The sequence below is a fragment of the Podarcis muralis genome, chromosome 14 (assembly GCF_964188315.1).
Source record: "Podarcis muralis chromosome 14, rPodMur119.hap1.1, whole genome shotgun sequence".
Classification (NCBI taxonomy): Eukaryota; Metazoa; Chordata; class Lepidosauria; order Squamata; family Lacertidae; genus Podarcis; species Podarcis muralis.
The window spans coordinates 11,052,120-11,065,977 of NC_135668.1; the positions used below are offsets into that span (position 1 = coordinate 11,052,120).

The 13,858-nt window shown below is 48.6% G+C and overlaps 1 protein-coding gene across 3 annotated transcripts in view; it reads left to right on the top strand.

Annotated features, from left to right (window-relative positions):
• Positions 1–4,577: 4,577 nt before the first annotated feature.
• The window catches only part of LOC114584574 (tropomodulin-2), a 56,776-nt gene continuing 47,495 nt past the window's right edge, over positions 4,578–13,858 (top strand). For 2 of the 3 annotated variants that reach the window (XR_013390717.1, XM_028706555.2), the window contains exon 1: positions 4,580–4,763. The gene's annotated coding sequence lies outside the window, so the exon portion shown is untranslated. Of the gene's footprint in view, positions 4,764–13,858 lie in introns of all 3 variants that reach the window. The other variant, XM_028706556.2, reaches the window with a different exon arrangement.

The following is a 13,858-nucleotide window of genomic DNA, read 5'->3' on the forward strand; positions in this document are numbered from 1 at the left end:
AGGCCTGGGAGAAATAAAATATCAACCAAACAATGAGAAAAAACACTTCAATGGCTTTTGTTAGGCGAACAGATGCACAATCACGATCTGAATCTTGGTGGCGTTTCAGTAGCAGGAATAAGGTGCACTGAAAGAGTGCATTTTTGAGTGGGGAGCCAGCTCCAGACATGCATGTCCTTTGATGAGTGCATATCTTCACAGGTGGTGACAGAAATGAGCTAAGCATCTTGGGATGACATGTTCCAATACCTTCCTCATAATTAAGTCATCTATATTGTGTCACTGCAAAGAGGCACACTGTTTAATTAAATGAGCGCATGGTTCATTATACATCAATGATAGGGGAAGATTTCTTTGATGCTTACCAGACTGGCTTTTCTGGTGGTTCCAGCTTAGGAATCAAGATTGCTGCTTATGGTTACGTTCCTCTTTAACAAGCGCTTCCTCGTGAACCTTGAAGGATGTTGCTCTGCTATAATTAGAACTTGTGATCAAGATAATTTCTAAGATTGCCCCCAAGGAAAGGCTGGGACAGACAGGTGTGTCGTTCAGGGAGGAAGAGAGGCAGTCTCCACCCTTCAGTCTCAGTGAGTTAGGATATTACTATTCCTCCAGAAGGACCCAGTTCTCTGGTTATGATGAGATAATAAAAAGTTAACCCCCCAAAATACTCTGAGGCAGGGGAAATCGACAGTGAAGGCGGTGAAGGTCCTGTGTGAGTGCCTGGAGGCGGTTGGAGGATGGATGGCGGCTAACAGATTGAAGTTGAATCCTGACAAGACAGAAGTACTGTTTTGGGGGGACAGGGGGTGGGCAGGTGTGGGGACTCCCTGGTCCTGAATGGGGTAACTGTGCCCCTGAAGGACCAGGTGTGCAGCCTGGGAGTCATTTTGGACTCACAGCTGTCCATGGAGGTGCAGGTTAATTCTGTGTGCAGGGCGGCTGTCTACCAGCTCCACCTGGTACGCAGGCTGAGACCCTACCTGCCCGCGGACTGTCTCACCAGAGTGGTGCATGCTCTAGTTATCTCCTGCTTGGACTACTGCAATGCGCTCTACGTGGGGCTACCTTTGAACGTGACCCAGAAACTGCAATTAATCCAGAATGCGGCAGCTAGACTGGCGACTGGGAGTGGCTGCCGGGACCACATAACACCGGTCCTGAGAGATCTGCATTGGCTCCCAGTACGTTTCCAAGCACAATTCAAAGTGTTGGTGCTGACCTTTAAAGCCCTAAACGGCCTCGGTCCTGTATACCCTGAAGGAACGTCTCCACATCCATCGTTCAGCCCGGACACTGTGATCCAGCTCCGAGGGCCTTCTGGCGGTTCCCTCACTGCGAGAAGTGAGGTTACAGGGAACCAGACAGAGGGCCTTCTCAGTAGTGGCGCCCGCCCTGTGGAACGCCCTCCCTTCAGATGTGAAGGAAATAAGCAGCTATCTTCTCTTTAAAAGACATCTGAAGGCAGCCCTGTTTAGGGAAGTTTTTAATATTTAATGCTGTATTGTTTTTAACACTTGATTGGAAGCTCCCCAGAGTGGCTGGGTAAACTCAGCCAGATGGGCGGGGTATAAATAATAAATTATTATTATTATTACAGTGCTTTATGGGAATTTTTGGACACGGGTGGCGCTGTGGGTTAAAGCCTCAGCGCCTAGGACTTGCCAATTGAAAGGTCGGTGGTTCGAATCCCCGCGGCGGGGTGCGCTCCCGTCGTTCGGTCCCAACGCCTGCCAACCTAGCAGTTCGAAAGCACCTTCGGGTGCAAGTAGATAAATAGGGACCGCTTACCAGCGGGAAGGTAAACGGCGTTCCGTGTGCTGCACTGGCTCTCCAGATGCAGCTTGTCACGCTGGCCACGTGACCCGGAAGTGTCTGAGGACAGTACTGGCTCCCGGCCTATAGAGTGAGATGGGCGCACAACCCTAGAGTCTGGCAAGACTGGCCCATACGGGCAGGGGTACCTTTACCTTTTACCTTATGGGAATTTAACCTTGCATGCATGCAAGTGTGTGTTATAACCTTACTTGTAAGTAATCTGCCCCACTCCCACTCGAGACCACTCTTCTGGAAGCTAGGAGGACTGAGGTCTACCTACATGATCCAAGCTTAGGGTCCTTATGCCCAGTGAAGGATCTGCTAAACATTCTGTTTTAAAACTCAAAGATAGGTTCGCCCATTAGGAACCACCGCCCCCCCTGCAAAAACCCACAGTTGGGCAATACATTGATATTGAGGCTAACCAGAATGTCACAAAAGAGTGAACAAGCTTTCTGAGTTTTCCGTAACTCTTGCCAGCCAACAAACCAAGGGATTGAGGGGAAGGGAACAGCAACAAAAATTAGGCTGGATGTTGTAGGCATGAGGTCTGGATTTTGACTTACTATAGGGAAAGAGCCATAGCTTAGCGGTCGAGCATCTGCTCTGCACACAGAAGGCGCCAGGTTCAATCCCTAGAATTGTAGAGTTGGGACCCAAAGGGTCATCTAGTCCAACCCCCTACCGTGCAGGAATGCCCTGGCAGCTCCAAGTAGGGCTGGCAATTTCCCAATGTGACCGTCAGCCTGAATCATGATCGGCTGAATGAGAGCCATGCCTCGTCCTCCTGAACACCAGATTCAACCTCGGAACTTGTGTGCCAGAATTTGGGCACGTGCCTCTGAGCATATGCAGAACGTCGTTCCGCTAACCACCGAAAAATAATCCCCAGTTGCAAGGCTACAAATAGGTGTAGAGGAAAAGAACGGTGGAAATGGAGGCATCCTGACCTGTTAACACAAATTGAAATAACGCGAGGAAATCAGATTCTGTTACGCGTTGCAGTAAATCTATGTTTTATTCTTCTGCAAGTTTATGTTGTGGTTTATAGCATTGTTTTGATTTTGAATTACATATTGGGTTGGGGGGAGGTACCATAATCTTTTCAGAGCTTGGGGCCTCTAAAGGCCTTAATCTGGCCCTGGACCAATGGTCAGGGATGATGGGAGTTGTTGACCACCAACATGCTGAGTTCACCAAGTTGGCTGCCCCTGGGATACATTGTCAAGACTAGGAGCTGGGAGGCAAGGGTTCAAATTCCTTCTCAGCCAGGGAAGGCCACCAGGTGACTATGGGCCAGTCACCTTAACCTACCTCACAAGGTGTTGTCATATTGTTATAAAGATGAAATGGAGAGGTGGGAGGAAGCCTGTATGCTCTTTGGAGCAAAAGGTGTCATGCAAATGAAGTAAATAAATATACTGCTGCATTGCAGGGTATTGGACTAGATACCTCTTTGGGTCCCTTCCAATCCTATGATTTTTCTATACAACTAAAACAAACATTTAAAAACCCATTAGGTGCACTTCCCCAGCCCATCAGGCATATAGAGGTAGCAATGTGGACACCCACACCCACCCTGCCTCTGATTCAGCTGCCAAAGGCACAGGAGCTCAGGGAGCCAGACAAAGTTGGCCACCTCAACCTATCTCACAGAGTGAGGTAGACAGGCGAACTAATGCCAGTGTACTGGAAGAAGCAAAGATCACCAGTGTCGAAGCAATGATTCTTCCACATCAACTTCATTGGACTGGTCATGTTGTGCGGATGCCTGATTATCGTCTTCCAAAGCAACTACAGTGGTACCTCAGGTTAAGAACTTAATTTGTTCCGGAGGTCCGTTCTTAACCTGACACTGTTCTTAACCTGAAGCACCACTTTAGCTAATGGGGCCTCCTGCCGCCGCCGTGCTGCCAGAGCACAATTTCTGTTCTCATCCTGAAGCAAAGTTCTTAACCCGAGGTACTATTTCTGGGTTAGCGGAGTCTGTAACCTGAAGCGTCTGTAATCTGAAGCGTCCGTAACCCAAGGTACACTGTACTCTATTCCAAACTTAAAAATGGAAAGTGTAATGTTGGTGGTCAACAAAAGAGGTTCAAAGACTCTCTCCAGGCAAATCTAAAAAAAATGTAGTATAAACACCGACAACTGGGAAACACTGGCCTGCGAGTGCTCCAATTGGAGAACAGCCTTTATCAAAGGTAATGTGGGTTTTGAAGATACTGGAACTCAGGACAAAAAGGAGAAACATGCTAAGAGGAAGGCATATTTGGCAAACTCTCACTATGATCAACTCCCGCCCAGAAACTTATGTCCCCACTGTGGAAGGATGTGTGGATCCAGAATTGGCCTCCACAGTCACTTATGGACTCATTGTTAAAACCCTGTTTATGGAAGACAATCTTACTCAGCTACGAGTGATCTCCAAAGAAGCTATGAGGATGAAATGGAGAGTGGGGAAAGATGCCTGTGCTGTGCGCATGTCAACCTTTCCCTTTTCTTGCAAGGAATCCTATTCGGAATAAGGGAATTTCCCTTCAAAAAAGGGGAAAGTTGACAGCTCCTTGGAGGAAAAGATGGGGTGCAAACGCAATATGTAAATATACTCCTGCATTGCAATTTTTCCAAAAAAATGCATTAGGTGCGGTTCTGGACCGGGCAGACCCCGGCCAGGCAAGGGATGCGTCGGAGTCCCAAGAACTACGAGTCCCAGAGTGCTCAGCAGCGGCGTGGAGGCTGCGCAACCGCCTTGCCTGGCTTGGCTGCAGAGAAGGAGGGAGCGCCTTGCCTGTTGACAGCCCTCTGGGGTGGGCTTTTCTCTTTTTTGGTGGGTGGGTGGGAGCGCGCAGGCGAGAGAGGAGCGCACCATGCAGAGAAAGGCCGGCAGGCGGACGGGATAAATCGTGCGTCCGCCCAAGGAGCAGCGGGCAACGGCGCAGCAGCTGGTAAGCCTGCGGTCGTCATCCCCCCCATCCCCATCCCGACCCCCGGATCTCTCCCATCTCGGGATGCGTGCATGCATGCACGCGCGCTCGCTGCCACCCCACCCGCTCTGCTCCGAAGGATGGAGCCAAGCATCCTTCACCAGCCAAACTCCCTTCTGCAGGCAGAGCCCGGAGATGATGGCATGGGGTGCATAGAAGCCATCTCCTGGGAGCCGAGGTCCCTTGGCCCCCCCTTCCCAATAAAATATTTGAGGGGGCCAGGGATCTCCAAAGTTGATGGGCATTGCCATCCAAATGGTATGTGCGCCCCGCATCTTGTGATCGATTATGCGGGGCTTCCTTCCCCCCACCAATATTTTATTCAGGTTGGCACCCCTAATGGGGTGCAATGGTGCATTCTCACCCCACCTCTCCTGGATCTGCCTGGGGGTGAAGCCACTCCTATATTCGAGCCGCGGAGGGGACAGAATGGTCCCCGCGTTGCCCGCTGCGTGAATTACATCTCCTAAAGATGTACTATGCAATGATGCTCCGTTGAGGCTCAGCCGCCTCAGTTGCCAGGCGGTGCGGGCCGTGTGTGTGGGTTGGGGGGGGCGGCGCTATGGGGAGGGGCGATGTATTGGATGTGGGGCCTTCTCGGGTTTTTTCCCAGGGGGAACCCGCCCGGGAAGCAGAGGTGGGGGCACGGAGGAGCGGTTTCCAATAATACAGCAGATCTTTGTCAAAGGGAGCCACTCGCCTGGGAGATGGGCAAAGGGGCAGAGGCGAGCGGGTTCAATACGAGCTGGACCAGGGATGCCAATCTGAATAAAATATATAGGGGGGGGTCCCCCAGGTAAGCCTCGCCCCTGCATAATCGATCACAAGATGCAGTGCACACACATCATTTGTTGGCAATGCCCATCAACTTGCAGGCCCCCTCAATTATTTTATTGGGGGTGCGCGAAGGCCCCTATGAACAGGAATCCGGATTAGAGCTTTGCCAAAGGGGACTCAGTCAGAAAAGTGCAGAGGGAATGGGTACACATACAAATAATAGTAAACAAATTAATAATAATTAATTATTATTAATAGCAATAATTATCCACATCCCAAAGAGGTTTCACTTTGATCTTGCAGCACCGGGTTCCTTGGTGTTTGTGTGTGTTTTAGGATAATAATGGATTGGTGTTGCTATCTTGTGTGTGTGTTTTAAAATGCTTCTGTCATGAGAAGTGGGCGTCGTCAGGTGGTCCGTGGGAGAGCAAGGGGCTGCTCGAACTCTGAACTTCCTGCCCTGACCAGGATGGGGCTGGACTAGATGACACCTGGAGAGCCCTCTCTCTGACTCCTACGATTCTGTGGCATGTGGTGGTTCTTTAATAGAGGTGTGTGCATTTAAGATATTAAGCCCTTTGCTAGTGGTCCTCGATAAACGGCTCACATAAAAATGCTAAAACAGTAGGCACCTGTTTAAAAATAGTATAAAAATAGCAAACACAAGCTACAAAGGACAGGGTGGGGGCTTAAAAAAATCTCTCTTAGCTCAGGGCAAGATGGTTCCTGAGTAGGCTCTCTGTTGGCGTGGGAGTGGCAAAACTAGATGATGGAAAAAGGCTGTTCTGCCTCTTCTTTCCCCTCCCCCTTTAAGCATTTTAAGGTGCCCTAGGGACGTGGGTGGTGCTGTGGGTTAAACCACAGAGCCTAGGACTTGCTGATCAGAAGGCCGGCGGTTCGAATCCCTGCGACGGGGTGAGCTCCCGTTGCTCGGTCCCTGCTCCTGCCAACCTAGCACTTCGAAAGCACGTCAAAGTGCAAGTAGATAAATAGGTACTGCTCCGGCGGGAAGGTAAACGGCATTTCCGTGCGCTGCTCTGGTTCGCCAGAAGTGGCTTAGTCATGCTGGCCACATGACCTGGAAGCTGTACGCTTGCTCCCTCGGCCAATAAAGCGAGATGAGCGCCGCAACCCCAGAGTCAGTCATGACTGGACCTAATGATCAGGGGTCTCTTTACCTTTACCTAGGATTCTTTAGGTGGGTTTCTAGAAAGCTGCCTTATACTGAGTCAGACCACTGGTCCATCTATCTCAATATTGCCTTCACTGACTGGCAGCTGCTCTCCAGAGTTTCAGGCTATGAAAAATTCCCAGCCCTTGGAGAGGATGGAACCTGGTACCTCATTCCTGCAAAGCAAACTAGATGAATTGATGACCCTTGGGGTCCATTCCGACTCTACAGTTCTGTGATTCAAACTGAGCTGCAGCCCCCTCCCCAGCTGCTGCAAGAGATGAACAGCACAACCCTCAGAAGTAAAGTCCCATTGTGCTGAATGGCACTTACACACCCTAGTCAGTGTGTTTGGAATTTCAACCTAGCACGGTTAACCTTTCAGAATTGCCTTGATTTTCCCCAGCGCTGCAGATGTAGTAGATTAGAAGAAAGGGAGGTGGTTGTGCTATTTAGTTCCGAATGGGTGGGGCATTGAAAAGAAGAGCAATTTAAAATATTACTTTCAGTGTCCTGTATTATTATTTTTTTATAGATTTGACAGGGATTTTTTCAATAAGATAAATGCATAACATAAAACAGTACCTGGAGACAGGATGGTGCATTAAGTAAAAAATACGAACGAATAAATAAAATAGGTTCTTGTATGCTAGCAGATAAAATGCACAGATTCCTTCTGCGAATATTTCACAGTGCTCCTCACACTGTGGGTGGATTTGCATTTTCTTGCGCCAACACGTGATAGAAAGACCCAGTTTTCCAACAAAAACGACTGCAGGGTTGCTGACCCTCTTTCTTCCCTTAATATGCATTTTTTAAATACAACAACAACAACAGCCAGATAACATACTTAAGATAGTTCATTTAAAAAAATAGATTAAAAGGGACCCAGTTGCCCGAGTCAAACAGCTTTTCTCCTGCAATATCTTTGACTGAGTATCCCCTGCAGAGGACCTCCCTATAATCCAGCTGTGGTTGTGTAATCAGCAGAGGCTAAGAACAAGGCGAGTGCATCTTGCCAAATGCTCATGCCAAAAGAAGCACAATAAGGGGAAAAAATACAACAAACCATTTCACATCTTTGCTTCAGGACAAAGCAAGAAACTTTTAGGATCGTCAGCCACTGCACCCAAGAGCTAAATCTCCTTTGTCTCTCTTCCCCACAAACCCTAAACATGGCAATTAGCTGGATCCTGAGAATGGAACTGTCAAGCAGGGGTGGTGAGCCTCAGACCTGGGGGTCGTGGCCCCCCAGGCATCTCTGCCTGGCCCTCAGGACTCTGCTGACCCCATGCTGCCCCTCCCTCCCAGGTCACACCCAGCACGGATCCTGCTCCCCGCCTTCCTCTAGTGATTTTTACTTAGCTGAAATGTGTCCTTGAACTGTGACAATTCCTCTCGTTTGCCTGGGCATAGGATGGAAAGTGGTTGTGTATTTGCCAACCCCAGCCTTTGCCGCACTTGCCACTGGCTTGCGGCCCCCCAGATAGGGGCTTCCCCACCCCAGCTGCTGAACCTTAAAGATAAAGGTAAAGGGACCCCTGACCATTAGGTCCAGTCGTGACCGACTCTGGGGTTGCGGTGCTCATCTCGCTTTATTGGCCGAGGGAGCCGGCGTTTGTCCGCAGACAGCTTCCGGGTCATGTGGCCAGCATGACTAAGCCGCTTCTGGCAAAGCAGAGCAGCACACGGAAACGCTGTTTACCTTCCCGCCGGAGCAGTACCTATTTATCTACTTGCACTTTGACGTGCTTTCGAACTGCTAGGTTAGCAGGAGCAGGGACCGAGCTACGGGAGCTCACCCCATTGCGGGGATTCGAACCGCCGACCTTCTGATCGGCAAGTCCTAGGCTCTTTGGTTTAACCCACAGCGCCACCCGCGTCCCTCTGCTGAACCTTACCTAACAAACCCCTTTTTCTTGAGAAGTGATGCGCAGATGAGATGAGATGAGTGCTAAGTAGTGCTGAATTATCTTCGTTCTACATGCTTTGAAGCTGTAGTCGAGGGGTCAGCAAACTTACTGCGCCTCGGGCCGGTGTCTCCAGCGCCGATTGCACGGCAGGCCAGAGGGCGAGGGAGCGAGTGCCCATATGCGTGCGCACACACTATTTCTGACACTCTTCCAGGTCAGAGGAGCACCGGAAATAGCTTGTGCACATGTGCACATGCCTCCTCCAACCCTGATGTGGACCAGAAATAATGCTTGCGCATGCGCAAATAACACTTGCACATGTGCAAATAATGCTTGCGCATGAGCACAAGCTATTTCCGGTGCTCCTCCAGTAAGAGCAGGCAGCGGGGGTCGCTGCGGGCCGGATAAACAAGTCCCTCGGGCCTTATCTGGCCCGCGGACCCTAGTTTGGGGACCCCTGCTGTAGTCGCATTTCAGATCCCAGCTAGCAGAGACTGGGACATCAGCCCTATGGGAGTAAGCTGGGATAGCTCAATCCATAGAGCATGAGACTCTTGATCTCAGGGATGTGGGTCCAAGTCCCGTGTTGGGCAAAAGATTCCTGCATTGCAGGGGGTTGGAATAGATAATTCTTGCGGTCTCTTCCAACTCTATGATTCTACAAGAAGCCCTGAAGAGATGCTGCCCTTCAGAATATACATGACTTTCTATCAATGAGGAACTTGACTCAATATGTGGTCTCCTCCAAATAATCCCGTTTACTGAGTGTTTGTCCTGATTTTCTGGCCCAAAGCTTACAGAATCATAGAATTGCAGAGTTGGAAGGGACCGGCCTAGGACCCACGTACATACGGGACTGCCTCTCCTAGTATGCCCCACGGAGGACCTTAAGGTCCACAAATGACAACATTTTGGAGGTACCAGGTCGTAAGGTGATTAAATTGGTCGCAACTAGGGCCAGGGCCTTTTCAGTACTGGCCCCGACTTGGTGGAACGCTCTTTCACAAGAGACTAGGGCCCTGCGGGACTTGACGTCTTTCCGCAGGGCCTGCAAGACAGAGCTGTTCCGCCTGGCCTTTGGCTTGGACTCAGTCTGACCATGATGTCCCCCCCCCCTTATGGTTTTGATTATGGGCTATTTTTAAAATGAGGCTGCATTTTAAATTGCATTTTAACCTGTATTTTAAATTGGTTTTTTCCCCTATTATGTTTTTACTGTAATGTTATTGGTGTTAGCCACCCTGAACCCGGCTCTGGCCGAGGAGGGTGGGGTATAAATAAAATTTATTATTATTATCATCATCATCTTCATCTAGTCCACCCTCCCACAATGCAGGAATATGCAGCTGTCCCATACGGGGATTGAACCTGCAACCTTGGCGTTATGAGCACCACCCTCTAACCAACTGAGCTATCCGCCCCCTCTGCGGAGCTTAGACTATGTCTGGTCTTTGTTGAGCATTTGTTCTGATTTTCTGGTGGGGAGGTTATACAATAATGAGCACTCAAGCAGACTTGCCTCTGGGGTGTTTATGTGCCTTGCTGTTCATCATGTGTTCGTCCTAAGCTCTCCACTGTTTTTTCCTAAGAGCAAAAACACTGGGTGTGTTGCAACAGAGCACTTTCATCTATTTCAGTTGCGCAAACCTAAATTTCCGGCATGCGCTTGGATCTCTCTCATGAAATGCTGGCGGGCTGGAGGTGACCTAAGTCAGTTCCACATGTTGCCAGGTGATGTTCGGAGAGCTTTTTAGCACCGCTTTTGGCACAGAGCAGAACATCATGTGCCAGACTTTTCATTATGTATTAAGATCTGGAACTGGCTGGAAGGCAGATTTATATTTCCAGCTCATGAGTGATGTGTCTTTGAGAGCACCTTTAATACATGACCTCTTTTGGACGTGCATCTTCCATTATCCAACCTGCTTCTTTCTTCTTTTTCTTCTTTGGCGATCACTCATAGCCGAGTAAGATTGTCTTCCATAAACACAGTTTTAGCAGTGAGTCCGTAAGTGACTGTGGAGGTCAATTCTGGATCCACACATCCTTCCACAGTGGGGACATAAGTTTCTGGGCGGGAGTTGATCATAGTGAGAGTTTGCCAAACATGCCTTCTTCTTAGCACATTTCTCCCTTTCGTCCTGAGTTCAAGCATCTTCAAAGCCCATGACACCTTTGGTAAAAACTGTTCTCCAATTGGAGAACTCGCAAGCCAATGTTTCCCAGTTGTCGGTGTTTATACTACATTTTTTTAGATTTGCCTTGAGAGAGTCTTTGAACCTCTTTTGTTGACCACCAGCATTACGCTTTCCATTTTTAAGTTCAGAATAGAGTACAGTGGTACCTCGGGTTACAGATGCTTCAGGTTACAGATGCTTCAGGTTGCAGACTCCGCTAGCCCAGAAATAGTACCTCAAGTTAAGAACTTTGCTTCAGGATGAGAACAGAAATCGTGCTCCGGCGGCGCAGCGGCAGCAGGAGGCCCCATTAGCTAAAGTGATGCTTCAGGTTAAGAACAGTTTCAGGCTAAGAACGGACCTCCAGAATGAATTAAGTTCTTAACCCGAGGTACCACTGTAGTTGTTTGGTAGACAATAATCAGGCATCCGCACATGACCAGTCCAAAAAAAAAAAATTCTTCCTTTCAGTAGCACCTTATAGACCAACTAAGTTTGTTATTGGTATGAGCTTTCATACCAATAGCAAACTTAGTTGGTCTCTAAGGTGCTACAGAAAGGATTTTTAAAATTTTGTTTCGACTACTGCAGACCAACACGGCTACCTACCTGTAACCAGTCTAGCGAAATTGATGTTGAAGAATTATCGCTTCAACACTGGTGCTCTTTGCTTCTTCCAGCATTAGTTCGCCTGTCTTCCCAGGTGATATGTAAAATTTTTCGGAGACACCGTTGATGGAATCTTTTGAGGAGTTGGAGATGGCGTTTATAAGTGGTCCACATTTCACAACCAGCTTTCTCCCGATTGAAGTGCAGAGTGTTTGAGGACCGGGACATTTTCAGGGAAACCAAAATGCTTGTTTACAAAGCATTACTGTACCCCACATGCTATCTTTAGAGTGTACAGGCAATGGCCGATTAATACGCACCCGAATGATGCATGGCCATGCACTTGCACACAGATCCAAACCTGAAAGGGACGGAAAATGTGACAAAAAATAATTTTAAAAAGTGCAGAACTGGGATGGGGCTGTGTGGAATGGGGTGGGTCATGCTTTTATGCGCTCCACTGATGTGCGGGGGCCGGAAACGGAACCCCTTCACAAAATTGTAATCGACTGTATTTGTGCATAAGTAGCCACGAAGGGACACGGGTGGCGCTGCGGGTTAAACCACTGAGCCTAGGGCTTGCCGATCAGAAGGTTGGCGGTTCGAATCCCCGCAACGGGGTGAGCTCCCGTTGCTCCGTCCCTGCTCCTGCCAACCTAGCAGTTCGAAAGCACATCAAAGTGCAAGTAGATAAATAGATACCACTCTGGCGGGAAGGTAAACGGCGTTTCCATGCGCTGCTCTGGTTCGCCAGAAGTGGCTTAGTCATGCTGGCCACATGACCCGGAAGCTGCACGCTGGCTCCCTCGGCCAATAAAGCGAGATGAGCACCACAACCCCAGAGTCAGCCATGACTGGACCTAATGGTCAGGGGTCCCTTTACCTTTACGTTTAGCCACGATGGATGCAGGTGGGCATGGTGAATCATTTGTCAGACTTGTACAGTGGTACCTCGGGATGTGAACGGGATCTTATCCAGAGCCCTGTTCGCATCCTGAATAGAACGTAAGACGTGACTGCACGTCTGCATGTGCCGCTTCCAAGCATGTGTGTGACATTATTTTGACCTTCTGTGGATGCGCATGCGTGAGCGGCAAAACCCAGAAGTAATGCGCTCCATTACTTCTGGCTTGCCGCGGAGCGCAACCTGAAAATACTTATCCTGAAGCATATTTATTCCGAGATATGACTGTACCTGGGAGAGCAGGGCTCAAATCCCCACTCGACCATGAAACTCACTGGGTGACCTTGGGCCAGTCACTGACTCTCAGCCCTACCTACCTCACAGTGTTGTTGTGGGGCTTAAACGAGGAAGGGGAGAACCATGTATGCCCCCTTGAGCTCCTTGGAGAAAAAGTTGGGATATAAACGGAATAAAGCAATAAATAAAATACAGTGCTGCCTGATCCCTGAGCTTATGGGGGAAATCTCTGTTGGCGGTCCCCCGTGGCTCAGAGAAGCTATTAGATAAGCCGTGCATTCAATGCTGTGGCCCAAGGGTGGATCTACACACAGGGGTGGGGGGATCGTTATAAATAAGTCAGAAATTAAATCGTTATACCAAAAGGGAAAAAAACGCTATGTAAAAATCACATAGAAATTTCTTTTGCTCTCTGGCGCCATCTGGTGTTACATGTTTATAACGCATTCAAGGCATTGTGGGTTGTTGTTTTTTTACTAATGTAGCTGAGTCCCTAGTCTGTGGAAATCCCTTCCAACCAAGATCTGACAGGCCCCCTCCTTGCTAAACTTCTGGTGCATGACAAAGACATTCTTATTCCATCAGGCACTTCCGTGTAGTGTTGGATCTGATGATGTCTTATTGGTTCATTCTCTGCATTTTTATGTACAGTGCTTAGAAATGCCAATAATCGAAAGGTTTATAAATACATTAAATCAATAAATGAAATAAAAATGAGTGTTGTGATAAAGTATTCACTGTGGGACAGGATACCTGCCAGTCTTGGCGGCACCATCAAGCATTATTGAATAACTAATAAAGTGGTTTTTCTGCTTTTATGAAAACATCCATCACTGGATTTTCTAGATGTCGTTCAGAGGATCAAAGCTATTTTTAGGCATTTTAATCCTCAAGTTGCAGTCGATCAGCAAGTTTTTGGGGCTTCCAGTTCTTTAGCCACAGCACTAAGAAAAAGCACACACCCCCTCTTCTAAATTAGGCTGCTGAAATGTGCACACAGCATACATTTAAGGTACATGCCTTCCCCCAGAGAATTCTGGGGATTGTAGTTTGTTAAGGGTGCTGGGAGTTATAGTTTTGTGGAGGGTAGACTACTGTTTCCAGAAATCTGAATTGGAGCAAACTTGGAAGACCCGATTAATGTTTGCTCTGATTCAGCGGTAAAGATCAGGTTTTCCCCGTGGAAAAGCAGCTGGACAATGGAAGGC